This window comes from Saccopteryx leptura, chromosome 2, assembly GCF_036850995.1.
Source record: "Saccopteryx leptura isolate mSacLep1 chromosome 2, mSacLep1_pri_phased_curated, whole genome shotgun sequence".
NCBI lineage: Eukaryota > Metazoa > Chordata > Mammalia > Chiroptera > Emballonuridae > Saccopteryx > Saccopteryx leptura.
Window position 1 is genome coordinate 309,017,843 of NC_089504.1, and position 17,831 is coordinate 309,035,673.

The 17,831-nt window shown below is 51.7% G+C and overlaps 1 protein-coding gene across 1 annotated transcript in view; it reads right to left on the minus strand.

Annotated features, from left to right (window-relative positions):
* PLXNA4 (plexin A4) overlaps positions 1-16,942 on the minus strand; it is a 419,755-nt gene extending 402,813 nt beyond the window's left edge. The window contains exon 1 of the mRNA XM_066362710.1: positions 16,095-16,942. The gene's annotated coding sequence lies outside the window, so the exon portion shown is untranslated. The remainder of the gene's footprint in view (positions 1-16,094) is intronic.
* Between the last annotated feature and the right edge of the window lie 889 nt (positions 16,943-17,831).

The window sequence follows — 17,831 nt, forward strand, 5'->3', positions numbered from 1 at the left end:
ACTACCAAGGGGCAGCCACTTATGCCCCCAAATAAAATCCCTTTATGTCCTTGAATTTCACTTTGATGTTATCGTTTGTTGTTTTTTCTTTTTTTTTCACCTTTGCAAAACGTTAAAACCTTCGGGCCAAAGAGACAACAGGAAGTCAGCCAAGTTCAACGGCGATCTTGTTTGGGAAAGGAAGCAAGGGCAGTTCCTATACGCCTTGCAGACAACATGGTGAGTCTGTGGTCAAGGCTGAGACTCGGGAGATGCTCTCATTCACACTCTGTTGCTGAGCAATGACGACTAAACAGGCCAAACACCAGCTCCCATCCATCATTGCGTGCACGCTGTGGAGAAGTTGCTTCCTACTTCCTGGGGCCTCTCAGGTGTTTCAGCGTGTGCGATGCCTTCTACTGCCAGACCTTTCTAGCGCTCCTCTTTTCTAAGCTCAGAAAACCAAGTTTAAGGTGGAACAAGACAGAGAGAGAAAGAGAAGAAAATCAATCCACCCTAACATGGGGTCTTACAAGAACTCCAAATGTGTGTAAGACCATTATCTTCTTTCAAGAAGCTTGCAGCCCTGGCTGGATAATTTGGTTAGTTAGAGCATCATTCCAAAGCACAGAGGTTGCTGGTTCAATCCCTGGTCAGGACACATATAGGAGTGGCTCAATGTTCCTGTCTCTCTCTCTCTCCCTCTCTCTCTCTCTCTCTCTCTCTCTCTCTCTTTCTCTTTCTCTTTCTTTTTCTCTCTCTCTCCCTCTCTTGCCAAAATTAATAAATTAAAAAAAAAAAATTTTTAAAGAAGCTTGCAGTTAAGCAGGGATAACAAGACGTAAATGCTCGAAATACAAGTCAATAAATTGCACATTACAAATAAATTTTGAGGCCCTGGCTGGTTATCTCAGTAGAGCATCAGCCCAGCATGTGGATGTTTCAGATTCGATTCCTGGTCAGGACACACAGAAGAAGTGGCCATGTGCTTCTTTATCCCTCCCCCTCTCCCTTCTCTCTGTCTCTCTCTTCTCCTCCCACAGCCATGGCTCAGTTGGAGCAAGTTGGCCTTGGGCACTGAGGATGGCTCCATGGCCTTGCCTCAGGCACTAAAATAGCTCAGTTGCTGAGCAACAGAGCAATGGTGCCAGATGGGCAGAGCTTCGCCCAGTAGGGGGTTGCCGGATGGATCTGGGGTTCAGGCACATGTGGGAGTCTGTCTCTCTGCCTCCTGTTTCTCACTTAAGAAAAATTTTTTAAAAAGAAAAAAAACAAATGCTCGGAAGCCTAAATTTTCAGAGAGTCTCTAGGAATACTATACCATCTCGACACAAGAATACTCAGGCCTAGTTAGCATCTGGAATGTGGACAAGGCTACTTGCAAAATTTGTTAGCTGAAATTGAAAAATATAAATTCTGAAATAAAAATGCCATGCTTTCAAAAACAACGTGAGCTAGGAAATGTTTGGCACGTTTAGAAGTTAGTTACTTTTCTCTCTTTGGCCACGGGTAATTCCTCAGGCTCCTGAGTGGAGCTCTCTTGAACACCCCAAACACGGCGTCATCAACTTAAAGCAAGAGATCTACTACAGGTCATGTCATAGATGCCAAGAATGCCATTTCACTCAATAATGACAGCCACACATACAAGCACAGCTTTGAAAGCATATGCAATTAGTTTATTTTTAAGTCCTTGTCAAGAAGCATTGGGTCTTGCTAGAATCTAGTCCCAGAAGAAGGAATGAAGAAGAGTCGACTGAGCTGTAGCGCCTTCTTCAGGAAAGCAGGTCTGGGTCTCACAGAGCTTGCTCTCCCATACCACCCAGCCCGGGGCCATCAACAGCCAGGATTTTCTGTCCAGTCTGATACCAGGCACACCGTCAGCGCCTGGAATATGTGCGCCTTCCTTGGATCTCCTCCTCTGAGCACAAGGCCAGAATCCCCTTTGAGGACATCAGACAGCCTGCAGGTAAGTGGGAACCCTCTTCAAGGACACATACCACAGCAACGAGCTCAAAATGAGTGGGGACTTCCTACCTTTGTCCCAGTCTCCGAGGCAGCCTTCAGAGGACCCGGCTCACCAATCCCAGAGTCCCCCCCACACACACACCCAGAGGGAGCCAGGGACGCCCACACCCCCCCCCCCCCGGGGCAGTGTGGACTCCTCTATTTTGGTCCTGACCACAGTTCACCGCAGTGAGTTACTTCCCTTCTTAGGACCCTGGCCCTGCCCTCTGCGGAAATGCATTGCCACCAGATAAACTGGGAAAAACTGCTGATGTCCCTGAGACCCAGAGAGGAGCTGCGTAAATAATGTCAGGTCCTGACTGTCGCTGATAAAACATGCAAGGGCTGGGGACAGAAGTACTAGGAGGGAAGAACAGAAACCCTGTCATCTCTGTGGGGCTCTTGAAAGGTTAGAGCTCAGTAGTACCTATCCTGTCCCCTGGTCCCTCTCCACAAGACAGCCCAGAATACAAGCCATTTTTATTAGCAACTCAGAGAGACCCAGAAGCAATCCAGAGAAGAAAGTAGATGCATTGTTCCTCTTGAAATTGCACTGCAATTTTGTAGCTAAAGATACTCTTTGGGGCTGAATTCCCACAGTCCCTTCATCCTAGTGGAGGGATCTAAACAGTGCCCAGGCCAATCAGACACTGCCCACCCCGGCGACTTAGCCTGGCGACCTTCCACAGCAGCATGGGGGGGGGGGGATCGACAGGGTCTAGGTAAACTTGGAAGGAGTTGCACATTTTTCTCTTGGCACTCTGCTCAAACCAAATGGTCTCTTTTCTCAAGTTTCCACAGGACGAACACACTCACAGAGCTCAGAGCCCCACAGGTTTAGCCTCCAGGGATTTCTACATCTCCTGCCATTAGTAGGGGCTACTAAGTTACAAAGCTTTCCTGCAGAATGCAAAGCACTTGACACTAACACGTTAATGCATTTCTTTGTTTCCACATTATTAGGAAGATAAAGTAAGCACTGTTTAAGGACCTCCCAGGTACTAGGATGCTGGTATTTTAATGCAAATACATTTACCATAAATATGTGACTCCAAGGTAGGACAACAGAGAGTGGAACCTGGAACCTGGAACCTTGAACCTGGAGAGTGACCCTCCCACCTAATGGCATTCAAATAATACAAAATTTTCTTTAATACTCTTTGGACCAAGCAAAGCTTATCTAATGATCAGATTCTACCTGCAGGTCTTGATTGTACATACTGGTTCTTAAACCTCAGACAAACAAGACATGATTTCTAAAGGGCAAGGTCAAAATTTTAATCATCTCATGGCGATGGAGCTCACATCACCAGACCATGCTGCTCTGAATGTGTGCTCATTGAAAATGGGGTGCACGTGCTAAGAAAGGGAACAAGCTAATACCCAGAACCAAGATCTGGTCCGTCTCCGCTGCTGAATTCTAAATCTGCCTTCGTTCCTTAAGCTTGCTCCGCAATCGTCTTTGTACAACTGAACCTCCCATTGGAAATAGTGAGGATGTCCTAAGGCAAGGTGAACGCCTGGATATTTTCAGAACAATCTCAAGCAAAATGTTCAAGATAGCATGTTTAATTCAAAATAGGAACCGCTTGAAAAAATGTAAAAATCTATATGTGGGTCTTCTCACTTCTTTACGAAGCTTCTGCCAGATCCCAGAATGAACTCCTCGGGCTACACAGATGGGCCCCGAAGTAAACAGCATAGTAAGCACTGAGATGAAGCTGTCAGTTACACAAGAGCCACGTACCTGCTGGCCCCCTGCTCCCCTGTACCTGGAAATCTCACGGGCACCTCAATTCACCAAGCCCAGAAGAAATGCATTCTCCCGCCACGCCCCCTCCACTGAGTCTTGGTCTGCAAATCTCTACCTAAGCAAATAGTGTCACCACCCATCAAGGTGTCCAGCTTGGCAGTTCCCCCTATTCCTGACCACCTTCACTGCCATATTCACCGTCCGCCACCTCTGACTCCAAGGTTCCTCTCAAATCGGTCCCTTTCTCTCCTTTGCCATCATCTTTGATCAGTTTTCTCCCACGTGTCCCCGTGTTACCATAATGGCTTCACTCCGGTTCTTTCTCCTTGCGGCCCCACACCGATCTTGCTACGTGCGAATCTGGTCTTGTTGATTCTCTGACTTGGAAATCGCCAAGGGCTGCCAGTGAAAAGCCTTTGCTGGACACATACCGTGGTCCGGGCCCAGCCACCACCTGCGTTTGCACCTAGCCCCACATCCTACCTCTGCCTTGAACGACTGCAGACCAGCCGAGTGCTGTGTGCTCTCTCCTCACCCTGCCTTGTCCGTGCTGCGTCCTCCACTGGACACCTCTTCATCACATGTCCACGTAGCCAATCCCACTCACCCTCCAAAGCTCAGTGTGATGCCCCTGCTCCTTCTCCAGGGGACCTTCTCGATGGGCTGCCTTTTCTATCTGGACAGGTGCCCGTCTTATGTATTCCCAGGTGCCTTCTGCACACACAGGCCTCATTTCTTGCCGCGCTGTGTTTAAATGACCTACTAACACGTGCGCTGTGGCCACGCCAAGCTGTAGCTCTCTGATGGCAGGAACTAGATCTTCCGCCTCACTACCACCAAGTCTTGTATAGTGCCTAGCACATGGTAGGCACTTCGTAAGCATTGACTCACTTGACGAACTGATCAATTGATTAGTTGGTTAAAAATATCGTAACACTGCATCTACCTCTCTAAGTATAATGTGTAACTCCGTAGGCACGAAGCAAGGTGAAAGATGGGCATCAAGGGAAAGAGTGACCCCTGTCCTCATCAGCCATCCCCTCTACCCCCCCTTAACCTACTACAACCACCAGAACCAGGACTCCCCTTCCTGCCCAGGCCTCTGAACCCCTGCATTAACCACCCTCCCGCACAGCCCCCCGCTAGCCCAGGGCCAGTCCCCTTCCTGACCCTGTGCAAGCTGTTCTTGTCATTTCCAGCTCTTCACCACACCAGCAGCAGCTGGTAGAGGTAGAACAGTTAGAAGCCCAAGCTTAGGCTTCATTCTCTCTATCTTGGTTTTCTCCGACCTTGTAAATAAATGAAGTCTTTCTTCCAAAGCTCACCTGGCCCTTTAACACGCATGCCATATTCATCCTCACCTCCTGGGCTTCAGGTGTAGAACAGCAAGGACTTACTTTTTCTTTCAAGAAAGAAAAATTGAGGCTGTAAGATATTCGGTGGACCTACCTAGGATGAGAAGCTGGGTCTCCCTATTCCCTAACCAGCACATAATACTTCATCAACTGCTCTGCAAATAAAAACCTCAGGATTATTTTTCAGGAGGGGGAAAAAAAAAAGGCCTTAAGATGCTGCAGCCACACTTCCAACAGGCTCCATTCAGAGGGCACCATAACTTACATAAATGATTTCCTATTACACCACAATTGTCACTGCAACATGACAGTCTGCAGCCTCCTTGAAGTGTTCCCTTTGTTGTTTTTCTGTACAGATCTACCAGAAAGAAGAATTAAATACGGTCCGAGCAGGGAAACAAACCACACGACACCCGCAAACCCAAATGCCCCTTCTGCAAGGCTCCTCCTGGGAAGAACCAAAGAGAATGCAATGAATAGTGCCCCCTGGGCCTGAGCCCTCTGCCACCTGCCCTGTTCCCTGAGCTCTGCTGTGTCCCTGCAAATAGAATTCTATAAAAAAAAAATGAAAGCCAACAGTTTATGAAGAAGAAATGAAGTGGCAATTTCCCAGCATGACTGGGAATCAATACAAGCTGTTGTCAGGGTTTTCCTTTCAAAGGGTGACGGCGACACTTCTCCAAAGTCGAGAGTGACGGGGCTCCAGTGCTGGGACGTGCCACCCCTTCCTCGTGGCAAGATCTGTTTAATTTAAAACTCACCGCAGTTGGGTTCAAACTCAGCTGGGACTTGATTTACTGCTAATTCATTCTACGATTCCTATAATTCTAAACTCAGTCACCAAACAGTTTAATGCTGATGGAATCACCAGTGCAGGGCTTTATGAATGAGCGCCAGGGGAATTTTGTTAGTAAGTGCATGTTAGCGACTGTTAGTCACTTTGGAAAGGAGCTCACAGGGCTTGGGCGAAGCATGGCCGAGGCCCTGTAATTGGGTATGTGGTTTGCCGGTCAACGTCCCATGGGATCCAGACTCAAACACCACTGGGGTGACACCCCACCCCCACCCAAACTCTCTCACGCTTACACATCATTACCTATGTAAGAGGAATGTTGGTCAGTGGAATGCTTCCCATGGGAAATTCCTAACTTCACTCTCGGGGTCACTAACAGGTGGTGGGTAACCACGGATTTACAGTCTAATTAGAGAAACCTTCAGCCTCTCTGGGGTGGTCAAGTTTCTTACCCCGAGAAAATATTTTGTTTCAATCATCCAAAATTTAGGGAGCTGTGTCTTAATAATTCAACCTTCTTTGTTAATTCAAAACATTTATCTTTGTCAGTCATATCGGAGCTTCGTAGTCCATCAGCAGAGCTGAAAATCTAGATTGAGATGAATGTCATTACTCATGCGTTCTGCAAACATCCACCTTGATCTATAAGGTGCAACTGAAAAGTGCTACCTTTTGGAAGCGTTTCCACCAACCCTGTCAAAGCTGCACTCACACTCCTTAAAATGATCCCTTTAGAAAATAGACATCTGAAGGCACCAGAGTCACCTGAGTCTCATAACAATTCGTAGCCGCTTCTGAGATTCTCCAAAGCAAATGGCCAGGACAAGGAGAAGCCAGCTCCTCCGGAAGCCAGACCTTACAAGTCCCGTTCTGATAGTTCAGTAGATTCTTTCTCCCGTGTGTTCTCCAAACTGAACTCAAACCTGAAAGCTTTGGGTTATAGGCTAGCGTTTCCCAAAATGCTTTCACACCCGTTCCAGGTTTCAATCCACCCACACAAAGGAATCCCATTGCCAAATAGGCTGAGGAGTGGTTGGCTAAGAACAACCAGGTTTGTCTACTGCAGAACTCCTAAGCCTTAAACGTGCATCCTGCATCACCTAGAGGAGGAGCCCGCATGAGGTGTTTGTAAGATTTCCTTGGCCCATGGCATGCTTCTTCCACGGAGAGACGAGGCTTCAGAACGCTCTGGAAAATGCAGTTGGATTGTCCCTCCCAGTCTAGTGGCACCTAAAGCCATATTGAGTTTTATGTGAAGCGCAAGAAATCAATTCCATGTGCATTGATGTGAATGGACCACGGTGCTCCACCTACCCCCAAACCACTAGCACCCAGGACACTCTAGGGTGATGGGCAGGCTCAGCCTGCTCTCTTCTGAGTCCTCTGAACAGCCACCTGCATTGATGTGGCTCCAACCCTGCCTCTGCTGAAGAGCAGGCACTTCCCACAGCAGCTGGGTCACACGGCCCTAGTTTTGTCCTTTATAAGCAATTTGTCTCCACCTTCTCCTACTCCATTCATTCATTCATTCATTCATTCTGTTTACTCAGCAAATATTTATTGATTGCTTCCAATAATGATAGGGCCTCAGTTAGGCACCAAGTAGAGAGAAGAACAATAAAAAAGAGTCCCTCTTGTCTACAGAAGGAAAGAAATCATTTCAGTGCTATTGTCATCATTGTTCCTGCCAGGCCAGCAGCAGCTTCTTTACCATTATTTAAAAGTATGAATTAAGTTTCCTGATTACACAGGAGAAGGCTTCAAGCAGGGGCTGGTCCTGACCCTCGGGGAGCCGGAAATCCCAGGCAGACATGCTAATGCAGACACATGTCTCCAAGTCAGTGAGTTGCTGACATCAATCAGCAGTTAACGGTGAGTGCATTTAGGAGAGGAAGACGGGGTCAGTATCTAATGGCGAAGAGAGCGGGAAAAGGGGTCACGAGCACACAGTGCCACCATCTGTCCTTTGCCCCGCCTGACCCTAGGGAGACTTCAGAGTACAAGAGTTGTAATAAAAAGGGAAAGGGAGGAGGAAGAGGCAATTACTTACGGAAAATATTTTATGCAGAAATATCTCCTGCTGCTTTACGTTCCAATGCTTATAATCTTTTTTAAAATAAGGAGAGAGGCAGAGGACATTTGCATCTGTCCCCTGCGCCATCACAACCGGAGCGTCTGAGACATTCACACACCACTGTGTGGAAGGCACTCCTTGGGTCAATACACCCTAAAAGTTAGGAAAGCCTCTTGAAACCAGACTGGAACCCATTCTTAATGTGGTTTCTATTCAGGGTCTCAACCGAGTGGCTGATGACAGTGTGGTTGGCTATTGCGGCCACAGAGTCATGAACCTCGGGGGTGGTCAGAATGGCTTATGGGAGCAGCCAGCCCTGGTTTGCATTCTGACTGGGCTCTGAAGAAGCCAGCATGGAGTCCTGAGGTGGGACCCATTAACCCAGGCCTCCAGATCAGCCTGGGCCCCTCTGACATGCCACACCCGTCCCCAATTTTGGACGTCAGCCATTGCCCCGCTTCCTGCCAGAGTGCCCCTGGGGACAGCTCACACTATTCCTCTGCTCCTGGAGTTCTCAGAGCCTTTCTTCCTTCGGGGCAGAGAATGGGTCCTGCAGGTGGGGCCCCACAGAGGCCCTGGTCTGAGGTAGCATCACAACCCCACAGTGAAGGGCTGAATGGAGCCCAGGGCGTTGCCGCACACAGGAAGGGCCCAGGCACTGGCTGCGCCTGTCCTCCAGGCTCATCTGCCACCGAGTTCCCATCAGGCTTCTCTGCAGATATCCTGAGCCACTGAGCCGCAGCGGAGCTTCCTGGGGAAGACGTGCTGGCTCGGGAATACATCCTCTGTGTCCCTGTCCTACCTCTCCTCCCTTTCTCCTCCACTTGCGCTGCTCTGGGATTTCACCCTCAACCAAATGTAAGCACAAGAATTTTTGCCTCAGGCTCTGCTTTCTAGGGAACCCAAGCCAAGACTGGGGGGACGGGTCCATGGGCCAGGGGTACAAGGCCCTGGGACCCCTGATAGCATTGACCAAACAGTCCTTCTTGCATCTGTTCCGTGCCTTAGAATTTCATACAAAATTTCATTTGAATAAATGAAATTTTACCTGCCTACATATTTTTAAAATATTGTCAATCACTGATCAGGCTCTGGCTGGTTGGCTCAGTGGATACAGCATTGGTCTGGCATGCAGATATCCTGGGTTTGATTCCCACTCAGGCCACACATGAGAATTGACCATCTGCTTCTCTTCCCCTCCCTCTCCCCTCCCTCTCTCTTCCCCTCTTGTAGCCATGGCTTGGTTGGTCAGAGTGTTGGCCTCAGGCACTGAGGATAGCTCTGTTGACTCAAGCATCGACCCCAGACAGGGGATGCCAAGTAGATCCCAGTCAGGGCATTCAGGAGTCTGTCTCTCAATCTCCCCTCCTCTCACTTAAAAAATAAATCACTGATCAAGACTAACCCCCTTCATTTTATCAATGGTAACCCTGAGGCATAAGGTGTTTCTTCCCAAGACCCTTTGGCTGGTAAGTGTCGAAGTTGGGATTATCTACATCTATTTGTCTCCAACATCTAGCTTTTGCCACAACACACTAGTGCTTTTTAACCCAGGGGACACACCAGAATTGCCTAGGAACAATATACACTTGCCTAAACCTCACTCCTGTCTGAGGACCTCTCTGCTGCCTCGGAAGGACAAGAGGCAAACGCTGAGACTAGAGTTACGCTATCTGCCTATCTGCCAAAATGCTACCTGAAACCCTCTCTATATAATCAACGGAACCCAGTACTTTGCATGTATAGCGTAAACATTCCGTTGAATTATTTATCGTAGGCTCCACCCTCTGATTCACAGCTAAGAACAGATGTGTGAAACTGTGTGTCTTAGTCCAGCCTTTGCCAGTCTAGCCACTGCCTGGGATAGCTACCTTTCGTGGTTTCATCGTCCACATTAGAGTATTTCAAGGCTCTGAGAAGTCCTGTAGTAAGGAACCTCGTTAGCTTTGCTCTACACGCAGGCTAAACTTATTTGGTCACGGAAACGGGTCTGTGTGTGGAACATCTCCCTCCTACAGAATGCGCTTTGGGAAATTCTGCTCTACTTTAGGTTCACCTTCAGGAAGCAGGTCTGTAATGCAGAGGAGGAAAATGAGGGCCAGGCAGGTAGGTATTTTCCTCAGATTTCAGATAACACTGATATGTTCCCTTGGTTCAGAACGATCTCTGCCAGGTCAGCTGACCTTCTGTGGAGTCTGGTTCAATTACACAACCCGGTGGCTGCTGCCCTGACACACCCTCCCCTCCACTCCCTCCACCAGGGGAGAAACAGTTGGCCAACTCTGCTTTGCTTACTTTCCCTGCTCTTGACCTCTGAGCCAAAGCCCAGGAATAGTTTGTTCTCCCTCTAGTCCCAAACCCTACAGTCCCACGCGGGGAATCCTGCTGGGCTCCTACCAGCCCGGTGCAATGAGTAAGCCAGATGTGAGAAAGATCTTGAGTGAAGACTGGGAAAGCCTTTGATCAGTTCTGACTTTCCTTTCCTGCAGTCCCAGGGACCTCCTCCTCGACTGCTTCTTCCTCATGAAAGGATGCCTGCCCGGAAGACCTCAGGAATTGATTCAGGGTGTCTGCATTCATCCCATCGACTGTGGAGACGATATCCTCTTAGCAGGCGATCTGTTTTGTGTTGGAGTGACAATATCCCAAAATCCAATTTGCTGTTGCGAATCCTGGTTCAGGGAGAAGGCACCGTGGTGAGGGCGGGGGACAGCCACGTTTAGCCAGCAAGGTGGGGGCACCAGGATCTCACACACACCTGTCAGACTGAGTCTGATCAGGGCGCCCCCTCCAACAGGGTCAGCCATTGCTGTTGCCCCGGCAGGCAGGTGATCAAGTTCCAACTGCACCCTTTGTAGGCACCTCAAGTTTGGCAGCAGCTTCACTCATTTTAATGGAGAGGAGAAGCCAAATAAGTAAGGTATAAAATAAAAGTTTGTCCTTTGGAATGGAAAAAAACACCACCAAACCACAAGAAGATCAGCTGTAGCTGTTCCGTAGCATGTTCAGGCCAGAGAGACCGAGTCAGGCCACGAAGGGCTGGCTCTGACATGAGATGGCATCCAAGCGGGTCCCCAGCTCCATCAGGGCCTCACGCCCACATCTCTCAGAATCCAGAGGTAATTCTGAACTAAGTGTTACACTAAGTGCTGCAGGACCACCTTCCCCACACACAGCTCCATTTACACCCACTCCCTAAGAACCTCTCTGCTGCAACTACCCCATGGACCAGGCCCCCAGTGTGGCATGAACCACAGGGAGAGATTCCTTCCTTGCTGCTGTCTTCCAAAATCTGGAACCCAAGGACTCCTGAATGAATTGTCCTCCCAAGAGTGGAAGACTGTCCACGTCACATTCTGGAGCTTGGCCATTCCACCTTAGTTCCTACGGCATCAACATGTAAATAAACAATCCTCGTTTACAGGGTGGTTTGAAGGGTTAAACGAGAGAGAGTTGTTTCCACAACACCAGCAAATTCTGAGCAGTCACGAGAGAGAACTAGATTCCTACCAGCATCAGACTCAGAGCTTCATGGAGCTAAAAGCAGAGATGGGGACTACACTCCCTTGCTCCTCCTCAGTTTTTCCCAGGAGGAAATGGGAGGAGTCATTTGCCAAATGAGACAAAAGTGACCCTCAGACAGCGAGCACTCTGCTAGAATGATCCATTGTGTTTCACAACCTGCCAGCAGTGAGGTTAAGATTCAGCCCCCTGTCATGAATTGGGAAATAGAGGTTTAGAGAAGAAATAAAGTCATCTGGGGTCACAGAGGTATTCCAGAGGAAAAACCAGTATTGTAAACTTTGCTGGCCACACTCCCCTAGACCGCCCAAGGAATAACAACATGTGGCATCTGTACAGATGTTCTAAGGGGGCAAGCAGCACAGTGATAAGAAGGGAGGTCAGCTTGTTTGCTTAAGGTTGAGACTGGATTCCATCACCCACCACTGTGGAGTCTTGGCCAAAGTCCTTAGTTATCCTCCTGCATCTTAGTTTCCTGGTGGAAGAAGTGGAGGTAGTCATAGTAACTGCCCCTCTGGGTTCTCAGGAGGAAGAAAGGGGCTGGGCCGGGCCAGTGTATTCAAACTATTCAAAGGATGCCTCATCTGAGTAAAAACTCAATAAATATTAGCCAGTACCATCATTAATTAGTATTCTTTTCCATCTTGTTACTTTCACAGGGACAACTCCTATTGCCCACAGAGCCTCTTCCCTGGGGAGCCTGATGAAACAAGATCATAGGACAGAGGTCAGGGGCTGGTGCCCATGCACACAGGGACTCTTCTTCCAAGCAGCTTCGGACCAAGCAGGGCAGCCAGAGAATCAGGACCCCCTGCCTGCCTTCGCTTTTAAGATCCATCTCTTACCACTTAGCGGCAGAGCCCCCTTCCGTCTCCCTGGTGACTCTGCCTTCCTGCCACAACTGGAATGCTACAGCCTGGGCAGCGAGGAGCGGAGAGAGAAGACTGAGTAAGCCCGAGGCAGGGAGGGGATCAGGTGGGAGTTCAGGGTAGGAAGCAGCAGGGCTGGCAGCAGCGGCTGAAGAGGTGATGTCCGCAGGGCACTGCACGGACCAAGCCTTGCTCAATAGAGCCTGGAGGGCAATTATCCTAATCATGTGCATCTCCCAAACAGCCGTTTGATTTATTAGCACAGCGTCTTTTTTAAAATGCCGCTCTCAAATGTAAATAACACTTAATCATCCAGCTGTCATTAAATTCATGTTATATTGATTTCTTGGAGTGCCACAAATTTGAGAGCGAATGGGCTTGCGGAGGTGCGCACAAAGCCAAGAGGTGGATTAGCAAGTGGTGGGGAGGAGGAAGGAAGGGGGTGTGGAGAAGGAGGAGGGGAGATGTCAGGAGAGGGATGTGAGCCCTGTTCAAGTACCCCCAGGGTCCGAGCCAGTTTCACCATGGATAGCACTGGACACAAATAAGAAGAGGGAAGGAGAGCCTAAAAATTAATGACATCTGTTGCACAGATGAGTCACAGCCGGCATTATGGGAGGTTTTCTGTATGGCTGCCGCCCTAGCACAGCCCATAACAGAGCTACTCCAACAGGTCTCTGAGGTGGCGATGGCGTTATCTGTGTAGTGGGTTAGGATGGGTTGGGATGGGGAGGAGCTGCTAAGACATGCCCCCTAGCTGGCTAGAAGGAGAGAGATTGGCTGCAATTTCTTTGCATGGAAGCCTGGTGATAACTAGGAGCTAAGAACAGTTAATCACCCCGCCCCCTTCGCCGTCTCCCCACTGCAGGACTGCTGCCTCCCTAGAAAGCCCCCACTGAATTCCCAGCAGCCCTCGTTGTGATTAAAAGGATCAGGAGGCCAAATGCAGGCAGAATCTGCCATGCAGATTTCCCAGTTTGCAGGGAACGGCAGGCAGGCGAGGGAGAGGCGCCGAGGAGAAGGCAAACAAGTTGGGGGCCTCAGATTCCTCCAGAAATATTTGCAGAGCGTCGGTGGGCATCCAGGATCAAGTCCTGGGAGCACAAAAGACAGCCCCAAGCGAGTACGGGATTGGACAAGAAGGAACAGTGCGTGGACAACCCATGCCTCACGCTCACAGTGCTCACAGCAGAGCCACCTAGAGCACAGAACAGGCCAGCCGCAGGAAAGGTCTGACGAAAAGAAGCATTCACGGTTGGGGCTTTTCAAGTGCAACTCCTTTCTGTGTGAGAAGACCCCAGAGAACGTAAGAGGAAAACCACAGAGAAGTAGAAGAGAGGGAGAGTGACAATATGACATGCTCCAGGGCTGGGCTGGAGAGCCAGGGAAAAAAATGGGATGATGCACACCCAGCATTCCACAGATGTTAATTAATGCCTGCTTTGTCCTAGAAACCAAATTGGTACCTAACACTAAGTGCAGGAAGTGTGGGGATTTTTTGGACCCGTGTTTAAAAATCGTTCGCTAATAGCCAGCATAATGACTGCAGGCTTTACCTTAAAATGACAGATCCTGGGGCTGCAAATCTATGAGCAAGGGAAGAGGGGAGAGAGGGCAGCAGAGAGAGGCGCACACGTGTGGAAGAGGCACGGACACTTCAGGAAGCTCTGCAGCCCACCTCTTTGTGCCCCTTCAAGGTCCCACGAAGGCATGTTTACGCGGGAGCCACCCACTATTGCTGGAGTTCACTCTTTCTGCTGAAAACCATGTGCTGCTGCTCCACGCATATGCGGGACCTCCCTGTCCACGCTCTCAAGGGGCCTGCGTGTGAAAAGGTTCCAGTCCTTCCACAGCCTGCAAGGCTGAGGTGGGTTCCCCTGCCACACACCGCTGGCCAAGCTGACCGCATGTAGCTAGGCTCTCTAAGAACGCACGTGTGCATGTCTGGGTGTATGTGTGCACACACCCACCGCTCTTAAAAATAATAATGTTTCTTCCCCCTCCTGGATTATACCCATTGTGACAGCTTCGCTTTATTCCGTCTACCCTTTTCAATCAATCAAAGGGCAGCTCACACAGCACAGAGCCCAGAACACAACCGCCCTCCTGGGGTGCCTGTTCTTCCCCCAGCCTACCTAGAGACCTTTGCAAGTAGCTTTTTAAAAAGTTCAAAAATAGCAGAGATGGAGGTGCTTAGAGAAACGTTATTTCAGCACCCATCTTTGGGACTTACAGAATCAACCAAATCCTGAGGCCCTCTTGTTCAAAAGGACGTTCCTCTAATGTTCTGGAAGACTTCCAACATAGTGTTCCCCCTCCTCCAAATGTCTGATCTTGTGCACAGGGTGTACGAGTTTATTCCTTTCTTTCCAGGTTGCCCCAACAAGAGTCAGCTATAGACACATGGGACTCTGCTACATTTGTGTTCAACTGCAAGATAATATTTTCTTTGAATCCCACAGTCTCCTTCCTACAACACCTGAGCCCTGAATGAATTGCTCTTGGACACCCCCCCCCCCGAACAGAAGCTGTGAAAAAGCCCACAACCTACCACATCCTACCTCCTCCAGAAAAAAAAAAGTTTGAAAATAAGCAGCCTGTGCAACTCCAGCCGGGGAGCACAGGAAAAGCTTGCAGAAACAGAACCTCTAACCCCAGGCTTCTGCAGGGTGATTCCACACGGTCTGGAGCAGCCTGGCTCCGGGGACACTGGCAGATCTGGGGATGCTCTGCCTCCTGAGAGGGTGGGCACTGCCGAGGTCGTCACGAGAGAGAGGATCCTCTTGTCTTCCTTCCTGCGCTACACCCTCCTGGATCCTCACTTCCAGATCTCTTTCTCAGACACACACCTCGAAAGGCATGTGACAGTGTTAGCCAGAGGCATAGGCGAGGCACAGGGAACCAGCAAGGTGCAGAGGAGGGGTAGGGAGGTGAAGGACAGACCCAAGTCCTGCGTCCCTAAGCCCTGTCGCCTTGCTGTTGCCTGAAGACTAAAGAAGTGAGTAGGTCATACCTTTTATGGAGGATGTGACCCCAACGCCCTCCCTGGATAAGCAACGCACACGCACACCTCAAGCAATGCTTAAGCCTAAAAAAATCAGCGCCTTCCAGGGAAGCAGTGCCACGCTTCAGAAAAGCGATTGTGCTGCCTCTTACTGAGGAAACGCAGTCTGTTCCACATGCACCGCCCTACGGAACTGCAGCCCCATTCGCCGAGGGGCCTCCTCCCCGGGCGCTGGGCCACCACGCTCTCCAAATCTGTCTCAATATCTGTCGGTCCGTATACCATTAAGATCCCAAGGTGTTCACAGGCCACGGAGCAGAGATGACACTGGGAGGGTTCCCAAGACCTTCCATTACTTCTCCCGTTTTTTTTTTTTAAACCAGCTAGGGATGCCAGGGGCTGGGAACTGGGAAAGATCACTCCCTCAGCCTGCCCGGGTGGGAGGGAGAGGCAGTCATACACAGAATACACCCTGAAAGTCCCGGGTAAGAGAACTACGACTCCGGGAGCGTCAGAGAGCGAACCCGGGAAATGCCTGCCCTGGCCACGCAGTAGTGCCTACGCGGGCGTCCAGGTGCGATGTGGGCAGGTGCCTGTGCGCGGTGTGTGCCTGTGTGTGTGTGTGTGTGTGTGTGTGCGTGCGTGCAGCAGACTGGCTGCAGGGGAGCCCAGGACTCCGGGACTGAGCCGGGTTTCTCCGCCCGCGCTGCCCCGCCGCCCACCCGGCCGGCTCCTTACCTGGAAGCGCCGCTTCGCCTCCTTCAGCGGGAGCGCCGCATTGACACTGCAGATGGTGCCGGTGCCGCTGCCTCTCGCCCTCCTCTGAACGTGTGCGTGTGCGCGCGTGTGGCTGCCTCCTCCAGCCCCAGCCCCGAACGCGAATACTCCACCGAGGCACAGGGAGCCGGGAGGAGGCCAGGAAAACGGAGGGCAAAATCGGAGCCTGCGGGGCTTGACAGCTCCTCTGGCAGCGTCCAAGGGGGGCGGAATGTCCAACAAAAAGGTCGGAGAACGTAGATCGATTTCCAGCACCTCTTTCCTCCACCCAGCCCCGGAGCCTGAGCAGCAGCAGCGACTCTGGGGGGCTGCGGCGGCGACACGGGGCTGCTGCACCCCTTCGTCCCCACCCCCGCGGGCCGAATGTCCTTGATGCCAAGCGGGCACCGCGGCGTCACTCCGCGCCGCCCATGCTCTCCGGATCCGGCCGCTGCCCGGGCGCGGCGAGTGCGCAGGGGACCCGCCGGGGAGCGCTCTCGGAGCCTCTGCGCGCCTCCCTGGGCAGCGGCAGCCACCCCCCCGGCAGCCCGCTGCCGGCCACGCCGCTGCTGCCCCCGCCCCTGCCGGGGGATTGGCCGGGCAGTGCCGAGGGGCCGGGGCTGGGGGACCGCGGGAGCCGCCGACTGCTCCCCGGGGAGGCGCGGGGCTGCGGCGGTGGCGGCAGTGGCGGCTGACGCTGCGGCGGCGGAGAGCGCGGCCGCGGGCCGAGCCTGGCCTCCCGGGCGCGCCCCCGGCCCCCCGGGCGGGCTGCTCGCAAAGTTTGCAGGGGGCAGGGAGCGGGGCCGCCGCTGGCTCGGCCGCCGCCGGAGCTCCCGGGCTGCCTGCTGCCGCCGCGGCTCGCTGCTGCTGTGCATTGAAGCCCGGCCAAGCGCTGCAAAAACTCCAGCTGCCTGGCGCTCTCTGGGTCCTCCTCTCCTCCCTCCCGCCCTCCTTGCTTCCCTGCCTCCCTCCCTCGCCTCGTCTCCTCCCCTCCCCTCCCCACAGCCCGCCGCCGCTCCCTCTCTGGCTCGCTCTCGCTGGCTGGGAGCTCGCGGCTGACATCTAGACCGACCGCAAGCGGCCGGCAGAGGGGGCAGGGGGCGACTCCCCCACAATCCGCGCCCGCCACCGCCGCCGGCCTGGCCTGCTCTCCCAGGCACGGAAGTTTGCGGACATCGGTCTTGTTCCTTGGGCGCTCCCGGAGCGACCCTGCCAGTGGCGATGCGGGGCAGAGAGGGGATCATTACATGGTGACTTAGGCTCAGGGGCGCACTCGGAATGAGGCACACACAGCCTCATGATGCTGACAGTCCGAGGGACCCGCCAAGTGTTCAGAGCTGACACAGGCGCACACACCCATTCCTACTCAGAGCGCCGTCCCAGCACCCCACCAAGGCACCCAGGGACGGAGAGCCTGGGTGAGGAAGCTGAACGGCCACGTGCCCTAGAGCTTTCTGAGTAACCCGACGTATCCAGTCATGTTGATAGTAAGAGGCTGAACTGGCTCCTCTCTTCTTGGAAACCCTGGATTCTACACCACAGCAAAAACAGACAATGCGAACATCAGGGCAGTTTCCAAAGTCAAAGAAAGAAGTCACCATGTTGTTCTAGCTCAGGCAGCGGGCTGGCTGAAGGGGACATGTGCCAGGATGGGACGTGGGCAGCACTGTCAGTGAAACCTCTCCCCAGATCCTTCTAGGATTGTGCCCCACCCACCAA